This window comes from Lathyrus oleraceus, chromosome 4 (genome assembly GCF_024323335.1).
Source record: "Lathyrus oleraceus cultivar Zhongwan6 chromosome 4, CAAS_Psat_ZW6_1.0, whole genome shotgun sequence".
Classification (NCBI taxonomy): Eukaryota; Viridiplantae; Streptophyta; class Magnoliopsida; order Fabales; family Fabaceae; genus Lathyrus; species Lathyrus oleraceus.
In genome coordinates this window covers 203,787,119-203,801,898 of record NC_066582.1, presented here as the reverse complement: position 1 = coordinate 203,801,898, position 14,780 = coordinate 203,787,119, and the positions used below count along the sequence as shown (strand labels likewise).

Here is a 14,780-nt window from a genome sequence, read left to right as displayed (position 1 = left end):
TAATTTGCAAGCATAAAAGGAAGCGAATGAGAAAGAGAACAAAAGGAGGAGGGAGACGGCAAACGGCAGAAAACCCTAAATCGAAAAATCAATCAAAAAGCAAAAACCGATTGAAGGAAGAAAAGAGAGTCGATTTTGTTACCTGAAGAAGGTTAGCTCCCTCTTTCTATTTCGTGTATGATCTGTTTGAGTTTGAGACGGTTCGGAGAGTAAGCGATGTAGCGAGAGAAGCTTCGTGTGAGAGCGGTTCGGAGAGTGAGCGATGTGAGCGAGGGAAAGGCATTGTGAGAGGTTTTTTTTTTGGTGAGAGAGAGTGAGACGAAGAGAGAGTAGTCGTTAGGGAGTGAGACGGAGAGAGGGCATCGCGAGGGAGAGAAGAGCGAGCTTTGTGAGAGAGACAGATCCGTTTTTGTTTTTTCCTTTCTTTATTGTCTTTTTTTCCTTTTTTATTAATAGAGTAAGTAGTTCTTAAAAAAAAAGCATTATAAAAAAGATTCCTTAGTTAATTGATGAAGGTTTTAGGTTCCCAATTTATTCCTCTTGGTAAACCCAACAGCCATGCGGCTGGGTTTAATTACCAGTAGGCCAATAGTTTTTTTCTATTTTAGTTTTTATTTTAATCCTTCTTTTTTTAATTTATTTTAGTTTATATATTTAGGTTAGTGTTAAAATAACAGTTAGTCGTTAAATAGCTTAGTGGAGAGGGGGTAGTTCCATAGTCTTAGGTGGAGTGAGTTCGATACTCGTAGATAGTTTTTTTAGTATTTCTTTTTTTGTATTTCATTTCTTTTTATCATTCCATTTTTTATTTCTTTTTAGTATTTTATTATCTTTTAGCATTTTGTTTATTTTAATAGTTTTTTTATGTCCATGCTTCTTTATTAATTTCATCATGCATGCAAAACCATTTTTAAACTAATAAAAATCATATTCTCTCGATTTAATATCGAGCCCCCTTTTTTCACACCCTTGTAAGTCGATTGCTTTTTAAGCATCGCCATCAACCTCACATAGCTTACTCTTGGGCTTTCTTACAATGAGCCGGTTCTCTTGCACTGACACTCATGCATTATTTGTTGGTTCCGATTTAATTATTTCGTGATTTTTTAATCCCCATTTGACAAATGTACCCCATTCCCCCAATGTGTAATAATTTTGTACTTTTTATTTCTTTTATTGTTTGGTTGTTTAATTAGCTACTAACACAAGAATAAAATCAACAAATTTCAAAAATACAAAAATATGACTCGATCCAACGTCGAGTATTTTTCTCAATAAACAAATCAACTCATTTCTCCCTCTTATTCCATCCCATCTCAAAACTTCATCAAATGCTTGATCCAACGTCAAGCCATTTTTCATATTAAAAACTCAAAAATATTAATTCATATTCAAGACCTTTTCAATAAAGATGGAAATGGAACATGGCGTATGCCGTGCACTCCTGAGATTAGGATTCGAGATGTATATCTCGCCAATCCTAGTTCTCGCCATCATCCAAATTTATCCACTTTGCTCTCTCAAGCACTCAGCCAAATTTCTTTTAAACGTCCATCAATACTTGATCTAGGTCAAGTCATTTTCACAACAAACTCCAAACACCTAATTCTTACTTAAACACTTTTTCAAAGGTGGAAATGGAACATGGTGTATACCATGCACTCCTGAGGTTAAGATTCGAGACGTATGCCTCGCCAATCTTAACTCTCGCCATCATCTAAAATCGTCAATGTGGTTTCGTCAAACCTTTTTCTCAATCAAATCTAAGATACTTAAATCTTATTTAAGACTCTTTCAATAAAGGTGGAAATGGAACATGGTGTATACCATGCACTCCTGAGGTTAAGATTCGAGATGTATATCTCGCCAATCTTAACTCTCGTCATCGCCTAAAAATTGTTAATGCGGTTTCTTCAAACCCTTTTTCTCAATCAAATTCCAAAATACTTAATTCCTATCTTAACTTTTTTTTAATAAAGATGGAAATGGAACATGGTGTATATGCACTCCTGAGGCTAGGATTCGAGATGTATATCTCGCTCATCCAAGTTCTCGCCATCATTCAAAATACATCCAACCAATCAAACTCTTTCTCGCCGCCGTGCGATTAATCAAAAACCTTTTCCATAAATGAAAGATATATTGTCTTAAGTGATACAAAACAATGTTTCGGCCACGATTGTTGAGTAGAGATAAATGACGCTTTTCCGAATGTAGATCTATAAATCCGTTCGATGTGTGGTATGCGTCCACTCCTCATCTGTTTTGGGTAAAACGATGTTTTCGTCGATTAATACAATATAGCTTTTCGCTAAAATCGACCAACAAACAAACATTTTTCTACCCAGAACTACGTAAGCCTTGATTTCTCTTTTGAGATACGTAGGAGCAGGATTTGTAAATCTTGTCAGGCCCACTAATAAAAAACTTAGGTTTAGTCCTTCGTCAAAAATCCAAAAAACATTCTCTTCTCATCCTTTCTTTCTTTCCCGCCTAATAAACTGAAAAGCCTAACATTTCAAACTAACACTAACGCACACAACTGACCTAATGGTTCCCGTTGAGTACAACGGACGTGAGGGGTGCTAATACCTTCCCCTCACGTAATCGACTCCCGAACCCTGATATTGGTTGCGATGACCATATCTTATCCTTTCTTTGTCGTGGGTTTTATCGATATTTCCCCTTTCCTTTTTAGGAATAAATAAAGTTCGGTGGCGACTCTGTTCAGTCCATCATTGCGAGCGTGCGATCGCGCTTCGCTTTGAAGTCGTATCCCCATTTTTTTCGAGGTGCGACAGATGGCGACTCTGCTGGGGACTGATAAATTCTAAGCGAGTCAAGCCTAGTTAGGACGTTTGTGTGCCTTTGTTTGTTTAATTTTATGGCTTTTCCCTTATTTATTGTTTTTAATATCTTTATTGTTATATTGATATCTGTTGTATATTGGTTCTATCGTGATTGTTGGTACTTGGGTATTTGATTGCAAACCATGTGGGAAAGACTCTACACCCGAGTCTAGAGTGAAAAAACATAAGATAGGACGATGGTTGAGTAGTACGGACTCCCGAGGTGTATACTTCGTAAGAGTCGGTACGAGAACCTCACTTAGAGTAGATCCTTTTGCAAATATTGTCGCCCGAGGTGTATACCTCGTAAGCGCCGATGTTTCAAAGGGGTCCATGACTCTAAGGACCTTTTAGAACATTAAACCTTTGGCCAACTAGAAATGATGGTTGCGTAGTATGGATTCCCGAGGTGTATACTTCGTAAGAATCGATACGAGAACCTCGCTCAAAATAGATTCCCTAGATGGAGTTGATGACCGGAAAGTATTTTCCGTAAGCGTCAAACAGTCTTTCGAATCCATGACTCTGAGTACCCTGTCTAGAACCCAGTCGATGGTTGCGTAGTACGGACTCGCGAGGTGTATACTTCGTAAGAGTCGGTACGAGAACCTCACCCAGAATAGATTCCCTTGATGGAGTTGACGACCGGGAAGTATTTCCTGTAAGCGTCAAACATTCTTGTGAATCAATGACTCTGGGAATCCTTTGTAACAAAACCTTAGATCTTACCCGGTGAGAACCTATTCTTGGAAAACAATCAGATTTATCAGTACCTCGGACTTTTGAACCCGTGTATTGAAGAAAAAACACAAATATGCATGGCTTGCATTGCATTCGTTCATTGCATTTGCATCGCATCATAATGCATGTCATTCTCCAGACAAAATACCAAAAAACTCATCCATCTTTTGTCCATGAAGCAAAGTGATTCTCAACACGCGAAGAGCAAGGAACCATGTCTCAGGGGATGATGGACGAGCTAAGGAAAAGCCAAGAAGCACTGAAGGAGGAACTTAATCTTTTGAAGATCCAAATGAGATGGGTCTTGGAAACCCTGCAAGTCTTGTTGGGAAGAGAGGGTCACCCAATATACGCTGCTGCAACAAAGAGAGCTACTACGCCACATCCATCTGGTGTTACCCCAGGTCAAGGGAAATTCTATGTGGCAACTCCTCATTTACCAGTATATAGACCACCCTCAAGGCGTCATCATCAACATCCTTTGGCCATTCCTCCTCAAAATCACCGAAGTCAGGTTCAAAACAAAAATCAGGATCAGAGCAAGAAGAACCAGGATCACAATGACCCGATTCCGGTGCCATATAGCAAGCTCTACCCGCTACTGATCCAGAATGCTTTGGTGACCCCTCGAGCCCTCACGCCTGTGTCACCAGACCTACCATGGTACAATCCAAATGCAACATGTGAATTCCATAAAGGGGCATTGGGACATGACCTAGATTCTTGTTGTGCGCTAAAATATTTGGTACGAGAACTGATTAACAAGAAGAGCTTAGTCTTTGAAGAAGATCACCCGAAGATCAAGTGCGAATACCATACTGGGACAATGGGGCACCCCATCGAGGAATGCAAGAGTTTTAAGCTCAAACTGCGAGGATTGATTGACATAGGGTCACTAACACTCAAGGAGGCAGGCTCAGGTACATATACCTTGATTTCTGAGCCAAGTAATGATAAAGGGAAAGGACCTTTGATACCCCTCAAGGTTTTGTACCACAAGGAAGATGTCAGGGATATGGCTAGTGAGCTATCATTGTTTCCTGGTAAGAGCATTGAGATACCGTCTTGGATTTCCAATGTCGCGACCCTAACCAATGAAAGAAAAGGAGAAGTGAGTAGTGAATCCAAGAGACATGCGTACAACGATGAGACTGAAGGAAAAGAATTTGAGGATCATCATGCCGATGTCAAAAAGTTTGTTGATCCCAACCTTCAAGTTTGAAGAAGTCAATTCCCTAAAGCTGGCAATCATTTGGCTGTTTCAACATTTCTTTTGTAGTTTCCTTGCATGTTGACTGTTGTTTGCTTCTTAAGCATTGTTGTTTTCTTTGAATTGGTAGGATTAATGAAATGTTTATGCATCTTTTGAATTGATCCATTCGTATTCACTCGTTTTTCATTTATGTTAAAAAAACAAAAATACTCCTCTCATTCACTTTTGTTTATCGAACTGTTGTGTTAACAAAGATTGGAGGGAGGATGATGAAAACGAAACACCTGAAATTGTTGTGGTATGCTTTTGAAGAAAACCTTGCCGATGATGTAAGGCATTGTTTCAAATCCCCAAACACTGAAGAGATAAGGAGTTAATCCCTAGTCAACCACTTTGAGCCTAGAAGTTGGTGTTTATTTCGGATCTAAAACCCTTAATCTTAACCTGGGGCAGGGTAGTTGTGTTCAGATAGTTTGATCATGTATTCGATCTTTCAAAAATCGTCCATATGAATACCCTCCAATTAGGTTCAACCACGTGTTATCCTTCGCACGCATGTTGAAGTGTTGAAGAAGTTAAGAAAAGCTAAAATTAGTGTTGGTTGATCCTTATCCACCAATAATGTGGTAGTCAATACCTTTAAAAAATAAAAAATAAAAGTCCGCTAAGTCAAACACCACAAAAATGACTTAGGCAAAAGTCAGGGCATCCCGATGGGCCGAAAGCTTCAAAGAAGTGGTCCAGGCAAAATAAGGGATAAAGAAAAACAAAAAAAGGAGGTCATTAAATCCTCAACAAAAACAAAATAAGGTGACTGCCATTTCAAGAAAATTCGTCTTGAATCCTCATCACACCTTCGAACCCTCTTGGAAGTCGAATGCGTGTATTGAATTAACTGAACGTAGAAACTGGAGATCATCAAGAAGAAGGGGTGGGTAAAAAATAAATTTTGAGCCTTATATCCTTTTGTTTCAAAAAAACCGTGAACCAGACCACGTTACAACCCTTAAAAGACCTAATTGAGGCAGGGTTTATTTTGAAGGCATACTATAACAAGGCTGTGTTAACCTGACTCCAAACGATTTTTGTTAATCATTTGATGGCACCAACTTGCATACTGTGAATGACTTGATCACCATTGTGTTCTTATCAATGACTCGTTCACTGTATTTCACCCATTTATATCAATAAACTTTGATTTCAAATTTTTGCATAAACATTGCATTAAAATTACCATTTTTTTTTTTGAATGCACAATCTTATTTGCAAGTCAACACTTAGCGTCAAAGAAATTCCAACAATATACAGTTGAAGAACTTGATGGAGTGAAAGAAGTCTAGTCAAGGGCAAATCACTTTGAGCATCAGTTAATTCGAGCTAATCACTCCATGGTTCAGTTAGCCAAGAGTATTTTGCTTTAAGACTTAGGCTGGGGCAAGCCACCTCAGAGCTCAATGAGTCCAGCTATCCAAAGGACAATCAATCAAGAGTCTACCATTCCAGCATTTGGTTAGTCAAGTTCGGACCGCTGCAAGTTACAAACGCTTGGGGCAAGCCATCTCGAGGTAGTCTCATGGCAATTTGTTTCCAAACTCACTTTCAAGGTGAACATTTCCAAAGACCCAACAAACTGGGGCAAGATGAGCCACAGAGGGGCAGAACCTCTTTCTTCGTGCTTTCAAACTGCTCAAACAAATTCTGCCATACGTCAACAACTATCGAGTTTAAGACGAGTGCCCGAAAGCTATGCTAGCACGATTCATTAATCCTCCAAAAGGATCCATTGGCTAAGCTGTGGCTATCAAACTGGGTAGAATCCTCCTTTGGCAACATCTATCATAAAATATTTGGTTGAGTTCTCGGTGTTGAGGAATCATGAGCTTCCATAAAAAGCCTTTACAAACTCCCAGTCTGCCCAGTGTCAGCATCCTCAAAATCATGATCATTCATATATCATGCATAAAAGGAAATTCAAATCATGCATAGCCGAAATGTACTTCGTGCTCATTTTCCATTGACCCAGGTCTTGTTGTCGATCCTAGATCCTTTGACCTCTAATTCCAGTTTGTATTTGTTGCCCTTAAACCAACATCCGGTTTTCGCAGTCATTTTCAAGTCCAATTGTTGTTGGCAAAATCCGTTAAAAGCTGGTTGTAGTCCATTGCTTACGGTCAGAGTCCAATTGTTGTTATTCCGGGGTCAGGTCATCCTTGAACCTGCTCTGAAGAGTTTTTCCATCCTTTGTTCAATCCTATTCAGGTCTTATATGAACCTGTCATTGAACCCTTTTATTCCGGGGTCAGGTTATCCTTGAACCTACTCTGAAGATTCTTTGTTCAATCCTATTCAGGTCTTATATGAACCTGTCATTGAACCCTTTTATTCCGGGGTCCGGTCATGCTTGAACCTACTCTGAAGATTCTTTGTTCAATCCTATTCAGGTCTTATACGAACCTGTCATTGAACCTTTTTATTCCGGGGTCCGGTCATGCTTGAACCTACTCTGAAGATTCTTTGTTCAATCCTATTCAGGTCATGTACGAACCTGTCATTGAACCCTTATTCCGGTGTCAGGTCATACATGAACCTGTTCTGAAGAGTTTTCTCCTTGATTATTCCCCAGCGTTGTCAGGTCTTATATGAACCTGTCATAGCATCTTTTTCTTTGTTCGGTTGTATTCTAAGTGCCGTTTATCAAATCTCACTTTGAATACTCCCCAGTGTGTGTTTGACTCTCCAGCAGGACTGTTTCCCCAACAAGATTGTTTCTTACCATTTGTCTGTCTCCCTGTGGATCATCAACATTCCCCACAGTTCGGTTTGTCTAGTAGCGTCTCCCGCTGAGAGTCCACCATATCCCTAGCAGATAAAAAAAAATCACAAAAAATATAGAGTCCTTTATCCATGCATATCATGGCATATCATGTCATATCATATCATTCATATCATATCATGTCATATCATATCATATCACATCATGTCATATCATATCATATCATATCACGTCATGTCATAGGGATTCAGGATCAAAATCTGGGTCTTCTTAGTATTTAACCATCTCCCACTATGATCATATGAAGAGTGTTCTGCTTCATATTCTCTAGTTGAAGACGCTTAAATAGGGGCAACTGTCATACCCCGATTTTGACCCTGAAATTTTTCCTTTTTTTTTTTTTTTTTTTTTTTTTTTTTTTTTTTTTTTGCATTTTGCATACATTCGTCAGTATAAAACGGATTTTAATATCTTGACTTTTTTATTTTAATTTGATTTTAATTTCAAATTAAGTTTAATTCCCAAGTTTCAATTTAATTTTAATTGTTATTTTACTAATTGATTTTAATTTTCAAATAGATGTGAGAATTGATGTCAAAAGTAATTTTAACAAATTATTGGATTAATTTGATTTTGATTGGGTTTTCTACTGATTTTTTTTATTATTATTTAAATTGATATTTAAATTAGTCTTGGATTATTGCTAAAAAAATCCATTTTATATCCATAGAACATTTCAAAATCAAAATAGCATTACAACATTTTCATAAATTACAAAAAAATCATGTTCCAAATTGCATTTCTCAACATTTTCATCAAAAATTCATCCTATTACAAAATCCTCTTCCTAAAACCCTCTACCCTATACAATACACCATTCTACATTTTTCATTGTAGAATAAAACTCCGATACAGCAGCTTTCTTTCGAGGTACCCCCACAAGAAATGGCCAGTCAGTTACCGTCCCTCTTTTCCATAGTTAAGAAAACATTGCTGGAAAGATTTCAATAGAACCTATGCAAGGGAAGAAAATTGATCACAATGGCATAAAAGTTGAGCTCCTTGGACAAATAGAGATGTATTTTGACAGAGGGAATTTTTATGACTTTACTTCCCTTGAAGCATAGTTGAGTACCAGGATTTTGTGGTTCGCAACTGTTCTCCGCTTCCACAGATTAATAACAGCATCAAGATGGAAGTTGGAATAGAAGGTTGTCTGCATATTGAATTTGAGTACAACATCAGCCAACTCCAACGGCAACGGAAACGCATCAACGGCAGAACCTGCGAAACCAAACTGAAGAAAACCTGCAATATCATAGCAATCCATGTGTCGGTTACAAAAGCCACAACAGGAAAATGGTACAGCATCTGCTACAAGAACAAGTTAATTCGATTGCAAATTTGGCTTTTAATACCGTCGGGACATTGCAAAGAGAGGCACCTCCTAACCAGCTCTTACCAAATTACCCTGAACCACCACCTGCACCTGCTGCCGTTACTCCCTCATCAACATGCTTGCAATCCCGTCCCCAACCTGCAACAAACAATAAAGAACATGGCACCGACAACAATTTGTAGCAGAAAACTCATAGAAGTCCAAAAAAAAGGGATTACAATCATTTCTAAATTCCAGCTGCATTCTTTAACACAATACAAGTAAGAGCTCCATCTTTTAACAAACTCAGACCCCTCGGGTCAAGGACAAGCCCGTTTGTATGCGCAAATTCGCTTCCGATCAAAGATCAAATGCCGTTGGTATTTCACAATCTCTGGCTATGGCATATGTTATGGATCAGAAAGCAATGTTTCTTCAGCAATCAACATGGAAAAATAATGTCAGGATGAATAATTTGGTTGAGCAAATCCATGGTCCACTTTCAAGCATTCAATCCTTGAGTAAAATCCTGTCTACACAAACAAAGAAAAGTCAGATTTCACATGACGTTGTTGAGGATATCTTGATGCGGGTAATAGCACAAAATCTCTCCCCATCGTCAACTCTTGTTGAGACGGTCATGACTCCAAATCCAGAATGTGCAGTAATCGACACACCAATTGTTGATGCATTTCACTTAATGCATAATGGAAAACTCTTGCATCTTCTTGTGGTTGATAGAGATGGCATTGTTGTTGCGACGGTTGATGTGATTCATATCACTCATGCTACTGTGGCTACAGCTAGTCAGGTATTAGTGATAATGAAACTATTAAAATAAACATGAAGGCACACAAAATGTGATTGCAAGAGTTCCAATTGTAGCTAAAAGTACTAGCTCATTTAAGCAATCATACAAACCCAGGTAACACTCAAGAGGATAATATTTCTAACAATCATTCCTCTATTACAACATTCACTTGAAAGGAAAAGCATCCTTCTTCAAGAACCACCAGACTGACAAGAAATCCTCTTCCCTTACCTGTTATGGTTGCGTGCTTCATCTAATGGTGGTGGTTTTCCTAAACTTTTTGGTTGAACTTCATCCTTCTTCCCAATTGTCATCTCTGCTAAAAGTCTCCTTGGAAGATTCTACTCTGCAGGATATGCAACAACTTTTCGTCAACCAAAATAGAAAAATATAAAATGAATTGTTGTACTTAGGCAATTAAGCAACTTGCCCATTTTGAACATTCTTGGAATTTCTTGGAATTTACAGCATGATTCCAATTATTTAATCCCAGGAGAGCTCGGCAAACAGGCTAGCTGTAACAAGTTCATCAATCACTGTTGCGAAGAAGTCTTCCTAAGCCTGTTGAAAGTCTCAAGCGTCTTGCTAAGCCTAATCCTATGTTTGTTTGTACCATTGAGGAGTCTGGAGAACACATTGTTGCTGGTGCAGGAGAGCTTCATCTAGAAATCTGTTTGAAGGACTTGCAGGATGATTTCATGGGTGGGGCTGAAATTGTCAAATCCGACCCTGTTGTGTCATTCAGAGAGACTGTTCTTGAGAGGTCATGCCGCACAGTGATGAGCAAATCTCCCAAGTTCGCCATTTTCCCTTGCAAGCAGTAAATCGCACATGAGTATTCCGGTTTTCACTGCAGTAACAAAATAAGGCAATCAGTTTGAAAATTCAAGAAAGTTCCCAATTTGGAATTGGGACAAAAGCTATCAGAAAAGCATATGTTCAAAATTACCTCTTCGAAATCCATCATCAAACGGGCTAAAAGCACTTCTGAGCATCTGAAAAAGGGCTTCTGAGCATTCTCCTTTGAGCCTTTACACACCAACCGAAACCCTAATTTGCAAGCATAAAAGGAAGCGAATGAGAAAGAGAACAAAAGGAGGAGGGAGACGGCAAACGGCAGAAAACCCTAAATCGAAAAATCAATCAAAAAGCAAAAACCGATTGAAGGAAGAAAAGAGAGTCGATTTTGTTACCTGAAGAAGGTTAGCTCCCTCTTTCTATTTCGTGTATGATCTGTTTGAGTTTGAGACGGTTCGGAGAGTAAGCGATGTAGCGAGAGAAGCTTCGTGTGAGAGCGGTTCGGAGAGTGAGCGATGTGAGCGAGGGAAAGGCATTGTGAGAGGTTTTTTTTTTGGTGAGAGAGAGTGAGACGAAGAGAGAGTAGTCGTTAGGGAGTGAGACGGAGAGAGGGCATCGCGAGGGAGAGAAGAGCGAGCTTTGTGAGAGAGACAGATCCGTTTTTGTTTTTTCCTTTCTTTATTGTCTTTTTTTCCTTTTTTATTAATAGAGTAAGTAGTTCTTAAAAAAAAAGCATTATAAAAAAGATTCCTTAGTTAATTGATGAAGGTTTTAGGTTCCCAATTTATTCCTCTTGGTAAACCCAACAGCCATGCGGCTGGGTTTAATTACCAGTAGGCCAATAGTTTTTTTCTATTTTAGTTTTTATTTTAATCCTTCTTTTTTTAATTTATTTTAGTTTATATATTTAGGTTAGTGTTAAAATAACAGTTAGTCGTTAAATAGCTTAGTGGAGAGGGGGTAGTTCCATAGTCTTAGGTGGAGTGAGTTCGATACTCGTAGATAGTTTTTTTAGTATTTCTTTTTTTGTATTTCATTTCTTTTTATCATTCCATTTTTTATTTCTTTTTAGTATTTTATTATCTTTTAGCATTTTGTTTATTTTAATAGTTTTTTTATGTCCATGCTTCTTTATTAATTTCATCATGCATGCAAAACCATTTTTAAACTAATAAAAATCATATTCTCTCGATTTAATATCGAGCCCCCTTTTTTCACACCCTTGTAAGTCGATTGCTTTTTAAGCATCGCCATCAACCTCACATAGCTTACTCTTGGGCTTTCTTACAATGAGCCGGTTCTCTTGCACTGACACTCATGCATTATTTGTTGGTTCCGATTTAATTATTTCGTGATTTTTTAATCCCCATTTGACAAATGTACCCCATTCCCCCAATGTGTAATAATTTTGTACTTTTTATTTCTTTTATTGTTTGGTTGTTTAATTAGCTACTAACACAAGAATAAAATCAACAAATTTCAAAAATACAAAAATATGACTCGATCCAACGTCGAGTATTTTTCTCAATAAACAAATCAACTCATTTCTCCCTCTTATTCCATCCCATCTCAAAACTTCATCAAATGCTTGATCCAACGTCAAGCCATTTTTCATATTAAAAACTCAAAAATATTAATTCATATTCAAGACCTTTTCAATAAAGATGGAAATGGAACATGGCGTATGCCGTGCACTCCTGAGATTAGGATTCGAGATGTATATCTCGCCAATCCTAGTTCTCGCCATCATCCAAATTTATCCACTTTGCTCTCTCAAGCACTCAGCCAAATTTCTTTTAAACGTCCATCAATACTTGATCTAGGTCAAGTCATTTTCACAACAAACTCCAAACACCTAATTCTTACTTAAACACTTTTTCAAAGGTGGAAATGGAACATGGTGTATACCATGCACTCCTGAGGTTAAGATTCGAGACGTATGCCTCGCCAATCTTAACTCTCGCCATCATCTAAAATCGTCAATGTGGTTTCGTCAAACCTTTTTCTCAATCAAATCTAAGATACTTAAATCTTATTTAAGACTCTTTCAATAAAGGTGGAAATGGAACATGGTGTATACCATGCACTCCTGAGGTTAAGATTCGAGATGTATATCTCGCCAATCTTAACTCTCGTCATCGCCTAAAAATTGTTAATGCGGTTTCTTCAAACCCTTTTTCTCAATCAAATTCCAAAATACTTAATTCCTATCTTAACTTTTTTTTAATAAAGATGGAAATGGAACATGGTGTATATGCACTCCTGAGGCTAGGATTCGAGATGTATATCTCGCTCATCCAAGTTCTCGCCATCATTCAAAATACATCCAACCAATCAAACTCTTTCTCGCCGCCGTGCGATTAATCAAAAACCTTTTCCATAAATGAAAGATATATTGTCTTAAGTGATACAAAACAATGTTTCGGCCACGATTGTTGAGTAGAGATAAATGACGCTTTTCCGAATGTAGATCTATAAATCCGTTCGATGTGTGGTATGCGTCCACTCCTCATCTGTTTTGGGTAAAACGATGTTTTCGTCGATTAATACAATATAGCTTTTCGCTAAAATCGACCAACAAACAAACATTTTTCTACCCAGAACTACGTAAGCCTTGATTTCTCTTTTGAGATACGTAGGAGCAGGATTTGTAAATCTTGTCAGGCCCACTAATAAAAAACTTAGGTTTAGTCCTTCGTCAAAAATCCAAAAAACATTCTCTTCTCATCCTTTCTTTCTTTCCCGCCTAATAAACTGAAAAGCCTAACATTTCAAACTAACACTAACGCACACAACTGACCTAATGGTTCCCGTTGAGTACAACGGACGTGAGGGGTGCTAATACCTTCCCCTCACGTAATCGACTCCCGAACCCTGATATTGGTTGCGATGACCATATCTTATCCTTTCTTTGTCGTGGGTTTTATCGATATTTCCCCTTTCCTTTTTAGGAATAAATAAAGTTCGGTGGCGACTCTGTTCAGTCCATCATTGCGAGCGTGCGATCGCGCTTCGCTTTGAAGTCGTATCCCCATTTTTTTCGAGGTGCGACAGATACTAAAAATGAATTTTGGTATATCTAGGTGGACCATAAACATATTTAAAACTAAAATTAATTAAATTAATAATTAATAATATTTTTTAAAAAAAACAACACCATGTTATTAAATGTCTTGATGTTTTGTGTTATTATAACCTAGTAGCTTAATGCTCAGAATATTACCCCTTAAAAGATATAATGACGCTTTTTATTCGTCGTCTAATATTACTTTATTTTTAAAATATATTAAATTAAAATTAAAATAATGTAATTTATACAATTTCGGTATCCAACCCACTCCAATAAAATTACTACCTTTCCAAATTTGGTGATTAGGCCTATTCCATATCAGCTCACTCCATTCCCCTCTTCTCCTCTGCCAGATATATGTATTGCTTGTCCTCTTCTTTATATTAGTTTTTATATGCAGGATAGTGTTTCTTATCTTGGGTCGGAGGAAGGCTTGAGTCCTTATCAGCTTTCTCTATCTGTTAGTTTTAGATTTATTCTTTTCTCCATGCTTCACACATAATACATACTATTTTGTTATCATTTGGGATTTCTACTGACCTTGATTTTTGGACCTTTAATTTCTCTACTTTGAAAGATTTTGTTCTGAAAGTGAAACTTAAATCTCTCAAAGGGTTTGTAAATTTAGAATAAGAATATCTTTGATAATCTTGATTCCCAAATTGATTCTCAAATTGATTCCCTGAAAGGGGTGTGAGTTAGAGTGGATCTTCGTGTGTGTTTTTTGCGGAGGAGGTGGTGTCTAGGAGGAAGACTATTATAGATATTTGATCCTTGCTTGGGATTAAAGATTCTCAATACTTTTAGAGATCCAAAGTCAAATAGATTAAGAAGGGCTACACAAACATTAGGTTTTTTCGTGCGTGTATGAAGAGTAAGAGTGAAAGGAATAATATTTTAGCTATTAAGGTGAGTGGTGGTTGGATAGACAGGGGTTCGTTGAGATCCTACATGAGGTGGTTAATTTCTTCTCTAATCATTTTAGGGAACCTCTTTTTGATCGTCCATAATTGGATGTGGTTACTTTTCGTACCCTCTTCGAAAAGACGGGTGTTACTCTTACTACTCCTTTTTAGCTTTATGAGTTAGATAGGGCATTTGTCCTTTGTGATGGGAATAAAAATCTTGGGTTAGATGCGTTTTATTT

General features: G+C 37.7%; 1 long non-coding RNA gene across 1 annotated transcript; it reads right to left on the bottom strand.

Annotated features, from left to right (window-relative positions):
- Nucleotides 1-9,880: 9,880 nt before the first annotated feature.
- On the bottom strand, nt 9,881-10,816 carry LOC127074529 (uncharacterized). Its single transcript, XR_007786026.1, has 2 exons — nt 10,715-10,816; nt 9,881-10,615 (listed from the first exon to the last, which is right to left on the bottom strand). It is a non-coding gene; the product is annotated as an uncharacterized LOC127074529 (long non-coding RNA).
- Nucleotides 10,817-14,780: the final 3,964 nt, after the last annotated feature.